Raw genomic sequence first — 7,825 nt, forward strand, 5'->3', positions numbered from 1 at the left:
ATGATGAAAAAGGTTGTTGATGTGGGAGGAGTGGGGTGAGGGGGGTGGGGGTATATGGGGACCTCATAGTTTTTGAATGTAACATTTAAAAAACTAAAGAGAAAAAAAAGTAGTTGGAGGAAACATATCTTTAAAGTTGGAAATTTGCCCTGGTTATATATGAAAGCAGTGATGACATACTTGCCAGTGACTTGAATATCAGTAATTCATGGCATGCAACAGCAAAAACATTACTTAAATTATCACCTGTTGTTTCTATAACACATTTTCTATGGAAAATAAGATTTTGGTGACTGAGTGGCTGTTGTAGTAAACTTTAATTGCAAAAATAATGAGTACTTGAACTATGGAATGGGACAATGGTTTCTCACTGCAATGGAGAGTTTAAGTTACCTGAAGCACAATCAGGAAACCAGGGAGCTTTGTTGACTGATCTAAAATATTCTCTTAGAAATTGTGGCTTCAGGGGCAAAGATATAAAAAGGTCAGATCTAACACCAAATGCTGGTTAAAAGACAGAGCAACAGCAGCAACAACAACAAAAGGAGCAACAGAAAATCTCATTTATTGCTGATGGGAATGCAAAGTGGTGCAATTTTGGAAGACAGTTTGGTGGCTTCTTACAAAGTTAAACATAGGTCACCATATCATCCAACAATCTTGCTTCTAGGTATACTCAAATGCATTGAAAACATATGCCCACACAAAAACTTGCACACAAGTTATAGCAACTTTATTCATAATTGCCCAAAATAATCTTGGAAAAGAAGAACAAAGTTGGAGGACTGACACTTCCCAATCTTAAAATTCATTACAAAGACACAGTAATCAAACCAGCATGGTACTTGTACAAAGACAGACATACAAACAAATGGAATAGAATTGAGTGTTTAGAAATAAAGCCTCACATCTATGGCCAAGTAATTTTTGGCAAGTGTGTCAAGTCCACTCAGTGGGGAAAGGACACTCTCTTCAACAAATGGCACTGGTAAAACTGGATACCCATGTGCAAAAGGATGAAGGTGGACTTCTACCTCACATCATATAAAAACATTAACTCAAAATGGATTAAAGACCTAAATATAAGAACCAAAACTTGTAGAAGAAATAGGGAAGCATCTTCAGAACTTTGTGTTAGGCAACAGTTTCTTAGATTTTACAAAAGCCAAAGCACAAGCAACAAAAGAAGAAAATGGATAAATGGGACCTCATCGAAAGTGAAAACTGTTGAGCATCAAAGGACTTTATTATGAAAGTAAAAAGACAACCTACAGAATTGGAGAAAATATTTGGAAACCATATATCCAATATGGGTTTAATGTTCAGAATATATGAACAAAATGTTCAACTCAAGACCAAAAAGTTAATCAACCCAATTTTAAAAATGGGCAAAAGACTTAAATAGAAATTTGCTCAATGAAGATGTACAAGGGACCAAAAAGCACATGTAAAGATGATCAACATCATTAGCATTTAGAGAAATGCAAATCACGATCATAATAAAATAGTAATTCATACCCACTAGAATGGCTACTGTTCACACAATGGAAAACATGTTGGAAAGGGTGTGGAGAAATAGGAGCATTCATTCATTGTTAGTGGGAATATAAAATAGTGTAGCTGCTGTGGAATAGTTTGGTGATTCCTCAGAACGTTAAATATAGAATTATTATATACTTGGCAATTGACTTCTAGGTATATGCTCTGAAGAAATTAAACAGGAACTCAGATGTTTTCATGCAGATTTTCATAGTGACATTATTCACAATTGCCAAAAGACGGAAGCAACTGTTTTAGTTTCCTAGTTGCCAAATCAAATACCATGCAATGGGTTGGCTTAAACAACGGGAACTTACTGGCTTATGGCTTTGAGGCTGGTAGAAGTCCAGAATCAAGGTATCACCAAGGCAGTCCTTTCTCTTAGAATACTGTGGGGTTCTGGGATTGGCTGTCAAGTGATTCTTGACAAGTATTATATGACCTTATTGATACGAAAAAATCAAAATAAGCAAATTCATAGAGTCAGAAATTAGAATACAGGTTATTGGGGGTCAGGGAGGAGAATCGGAAATGGGGAGCTAAGGCTTAATTGATACAGAGTTTTTGTCTGGGGTGATGGAAATGTTTTGATAATGGATGGTGGTGATGGTAGCACAATATCGTGAAGGTAATTAACACCGCTGAATTATGGGCTTGAATGCAGTTAAAAGGGGAAATTTTAAGTTGTATGTTTGTTACTAGAATAAAACAAACGACCCATAGAACTGTATGACACAAGGAGTGAGCCCTAATGTAAACTATAATACAATGTCATCAGTTGAAAAAGGGACCACACTAATGCAAAGTTTTACTAATAGGGAAAACTGTGTGTGTGTGTGTATATGGGAGCTCTGTATTTTCTTTATGATTTTTCTGTAAGTCCACAACTTCTCTAATAAAAAAAGTGGTCAATTAACTTAAATAGACAAGGACTTGAAACAAGGTGTACCAATGGCCAATAAGCAAATGAAAAGATGTCAATATCATTAACCACTAGGAAAATGCAAATCAAACTACAATGAGGTACCACTTCATACCCACAATAATATCTATTATTTAAAAAAATGAAAAATAACAAGTGTTGGAGAGGATGTGGAGAAATTGGAACTCTAGTGTACTGGTGGGAATGTAAAATGGTACAGCCAATGTGGAAAGCAATAAGGCAGTTCCTCAAAGAGTTAGGTATAGAAACACTGTATGATCCAGCAATCCCACTTATAGGTATTGTAGCAGTTTGATATGGTTATGAATTCCAAAAATAGATACTGGATTATGCTTGTAATCTGGTCTGTACCTGGGCTTGATTGAGTTATGATTAGGGCTTTGCTTGGGCCACGTCATTAGGGTGTTGAGTCCCTGCCCCTTGGTGGGTGGGGACTCACAGATAAAAGGCATGGCAAAGGACAGAGTTGGGGTTTCTTAATGTTGGAGTTTTGATGTTGGAGTTTGATGCTGAAGTCTTAAGCTGGAGCCCTGGGGAAAGAAACATAACTGTTCCCCTGATAGTCTACAGCTGACTTTGTGGAGAAAACAGGAGCTGAGCCCTGAGGAATCCAGGAAACCTGAACCCTCGCGGATGTCGGCAGTCATCTTGCTCCAAAACGTGAAAATAAGACTTTGGTGAGGGAAGTAACTTATGCTTTAAGGCCTGGTATCTGTAAGCTCCTACCCCAAGTAAATACCCTTTATAAAAACCAACCAATTTCTGGTATTTTGTGTCAGCACCCCTTTAGCTGACTAATACAGGTATGTTCCGAAAGAAATAGAATACAGCGTCTCAAACAGATACTTATACACTAATGGGAAACAATCCAAGTGTACATCAACAAATGAATGTTGTGTGATGTCACTTATAAGTGATGTCTAGGAATAGCAAATAAGCAGAGACAAAAAGTAGACTAGAGGTCCCCATGGAATGGAGGCGAGGGTGGGGTAGTGCATGATTGGGGCATATGGAGTTTTCATAAGTAAAAAATTAAAAAAGCCAGTGGAATTACAGGAATATCAATTAATACTTCACATACCATCAAAAAACTTTTCTTTCACGCTAGCCTGTCCCTTTCCTGATCCTTTGGCTAGAAAGCAAACTTTGGTTGGTGTTTTTTTTTGGGGGTGAGGATTTAGTGGTGTTTTCATTTTGCTGACTTCTTCAACTCCATGTATGGGTATATGAAGCTAAAAGAAAACCCAGAGATATATCACCATGTCATTACTCAATTCCTAAGGTCCCCAGCCAGTTTGCCTTCTATCCATCTATGAGGATCTTCTTATATTTGTTTTACATTCATTGTGCAGGGTCTTTAGTTATACTCAGTAGGAGAAATACGGAAAAGCCCTTCTATTCCATCTTCACAGAAGTGAAAATCTTTCTATTTTGATTAGCAAAAACTATTAGAAGCTATTTGCTTTTTAAAAAAAAATATTTTATTACAGAAATTGTAAGCTTATAAAACAATCATGCACATGTGTAGAATTCCCGTACAACACCTCTTCACCAACACACCACGCTGTGGTGGAACATTTGTTACATATTACGAGATAATATTATCCGACTATTATCACTAACTATGGTCCCTAGCACACATTTGGCATATTTTTTCCATACTCTCCTATTATTAACACATAGTTTTACTGTTAACTATAGTCCATAGGTTACATTAATTGTATTTTTCTCATGCTTCTCCACATTCCCAGTAGTGACATACATCCATTCTAGTTCACAGACGTTTTGCATTTGTATGATTGACCACAATTCTCATCTGCTATGTTATTCAGTCCCTGAATTATTCTCTAGCTTTCTTTCAGTTCCTATTACATCCCTAGGCTACCCATTTGTTTTTAACTGATAGAGGTCTCTCAGTCATTATTTAATCTGCAGAGATCTTGATTATCTTTCCATACCACTGGATATCATATATAGTATTAGCATCTTGATGATTGGATGTGGGATACTTGGTGAGATCAAAGGGTGGGAGATAAATCCATGAATATTCTGGGACCCATAACTTGGTGAAATTTCTGATCCCACTTATCTGCTGTATGTCAAACAGGTCTTAACTCATTACTGGGTTACAACAGGTATTCAGTATCTGATCATAATATAACAAGTGACTAGGGGAAGCGGACTTGGCCCAGTGGTTAGGGCGTCCGTCTACCACATGGGAGGTCTGCGGTTCAAACCCCGGGCCTCCTTGACCCGTGTGCAGCTGGCCCACATGCAGTGCTGGTGCGTGCGAGGAGTGCCGTGCCACGCAGGGGTGTCCCCGTGTAGGGGAGCCCCATGTGCAAGGAGTGCGCCCGTAAGGAGAGCCGCCCAGCACAAAAGAAAGTTCAGCCTGCCCAAGAATGGTGCCGCACACATGGAGAGCTGACACAACAAGATGATGCAACAAAAAGAAAACACAGATTCCTGTGCCGCTGAAAACAACAGAAGTGGAGAAAGAAGAACACGCAGCAAATAGACACAGAGAACAGACAACTGGGGCGGGGGGTGGGGAGAAATAAAATAATATAAATAAATCTTTAAAAACAACAACAACAAAACAAAACAAAAGTGACCAGGCAACCTGAGATGCTCAACATGAGCTAGGATTTATCTCATTCCTTAAGCCATAGTGTTGGGTATATACAAGAGAAGTATATCTTCAAGTTGTAATATTTGAGATGGTTCAAGCAGGTGCTCAGGCATCAAGTATGTTTCATGAGCAGATCACTCATATACCCATAATATATACTCCTGCTGCATTTCTACCTTTATCTGGATCTATTCTGATCAACTCATGGGGGCATTTTTCAAGATCAGTTGATTGAGAAAGCAAATTTGAACTTGGATTATATATGGTTCCATATGATAGGCTAGCAATGGGGAATGGATTTTTATAACACAATAGTCCCACTTATTGTTGGCTTTCAAAGGTTAAGTAGATATAAGAAAATCTTCCCAGTGCACATAACTGCAAACAATTCACGTAATTGCTTACTTTAGCTGGATGGAGGGATGTCTACAAGTGTGAATGTAAGCTACTCATGCGCAGACACTAGCAGTTTGAACAGATGCTCAGAGACTTGGGAGGATTGATAACACACAAGTATGGAGAAGGGGTATGAGGGCGGGTCTCCAAAAGGGAAAAGGTCAGAAGATATTTGTGCCCCATGTAAAAGCTCACCAAAGGGCACCTACTGTAAAGAAGAGAACAAAATGACCCTTTCTGTGATATCACTCAACCTCTTTCCATGGCCACACTATTTTTGCTCAATGGACTCATGAATAAAGTGGCCACAGTGGTAGTGACAGAGCTTATATACAGACTTAACAACACAAACTTCCCTTCATCAAGGCTAATCTGGTTTGTGCCACTTTTGGATCCCCAACCTTCTAAGAGCAAAATCCAACTCTGCGTCTGAGCCTGACATCATTCCTCAGACAGTTGGTGACATGTTGATTATATTGGACTACTTACACCAAGAATAGCACTACATTTTGTCTTTACTGGAATAGGCATTTACTCCAGACATACATTTGCTTTTCTAGCCTGTAGTAATCTTGCCAGCTTCACCATATGTGGCCTTAGCAAATCTTATTCAACATCTGGGATTCCAAATAGTATTGTTTTTGACCAGGGAACTAATATTGCAACAAAAATGTGGTAATGGTTTTATGCCCACCAAAGTCACCGGTCTTATTTTGTATTCTGTTTCACAGAAGCATTTGACTTTATAGAATGCTGGTATGGCTTAATGAAAACCCAATTATTATGTCAACAGAAATCCACATGCTTGTTTGGGTACAGAACTGCTCTAGAAAATACATCATGTGCTTTGAACCAGTGACCAATTCATGAGTAAGAATACTCTGGTCTAGGAGCTAACAGGGGAAGAAGAGATGGTGATTTCCAGCACCATTATTCCTTATAACTATTATTCCCAACACAGGACTTACAAAAATGTGCTTCATGTGCCTGCACATTTGGGTCCTGAGGGCTTAGAGATCTTAGTTCCCAAGTGAGGAAAGCTTTCTTCAGAGGCATTACAATGGCATAAAAGTTTTGTATTTTGTTCTCCTTATGTCACTGAACCGAGAGGCAAAGTAGGTGGAAGACTGTACAGTCTGATGTGACTAATCCTCGGATAGGCTTGCTACGGCAAGACAGGGTCAAGAAAGCATACGTGTGGAATCCAGGGGATTCTTTGTGGGTGCTTGTTAATACTTTCATGGCAGTGAAAAAGTTAAGGGAAGAATACAGCAGCCCACCACAGGAAGGGCCATTACGGTTCAGACTCTTCAGGAATAGCATTTTGGGTCACTGCACTAGTCAAGAACCATGTCCAGCTAAAGTGTAGCTGAAGACAAAGGAAATATGGAGTAGGGAGTGGGACAAGAGACTTATGAACACCAGCTATGATTTGGGGATCAGTTATAGAAATGATGGTTGTGGTAGCTAATTCATGTTTTCTTCTCTTGATTATGTATTCGTACGTAAGGCAATTTCCATTTCTCCTTTGGCTTTCTCTTGCTACTTTATATAAGGTATGTTGTTGGTGATTAAGCTTGTAGCCTTCAGACTGATTACATGATATTGGAGGGGGATTGTGACTAACTAGATGATGGTTACAGTGATGATGTTATACTTGGGAAACTTCTGTGCAAAGCTGGAAAGTCTGTTTTCAAGAGGGATAGTTGCACCATGTTAGGTAGAAAGCATGCTGCTAGTATTATGGTTGTTTGGAATTTAAAATTAGAAGGACGTGTATGAGTTTTGAGGGTGTCCTATTGTCTGTTGGCATTCAGCATTGTGTCTGCTCCAGTTGACCCCCTGTAGCAATAAGATTAGATGCCTGGGAATCACGTGCTCTAGATTCCCTTGTCATAAGGATTCCAGTTTATATTTCTCCAGGGAGAGATGCCATCACCAGAACTAGAAGGCCATTATTCTTCCTCTGAAGTGGCAGGTAGATGTGTGGGCTTTGGCAGATGTGAGATCTCGCAGCTTTCTCTCATAAATCGCCTGCCTTGGTGCTGATGCAGCTGTGACCACTGGTGGCATTTCCTTTAGTCCTTGTGGGCGACAGTACCGACTTCCTGTTTTTTTATGAAGTCTGGTAGTGAGCTCGGGAACTAGTGGTGGCTTTCCCTGCCCTTCACTCCCCGACCCCTCCCAAGAGCTTGGAAAGAACCTAAATCCCTTCATTAAGTTCCCTCCTGCTTGGAGGTTTCTCTTTTCTTGACTGAATCTGCACTGATAGATGCTTGGTAGAAAACTATTCTAATGTGCCCTTAATTTATATT

Source organism: Dasypus novemcinctus, chromosome 13 (genome assembly GCF_030445035.2).
Source record: "Dasypus novemcinctus isolate mDasNov1 chromosome 13, mDasNov1.1.hap2, whole genome shotgun sequence".
Classification (NCBI taxonomy): Eukaryota; Metazoa; Chordata; class Mammalia; order Cingulata; family Dasypodidae; genus Dasypus; species Dasypus novemcinctus.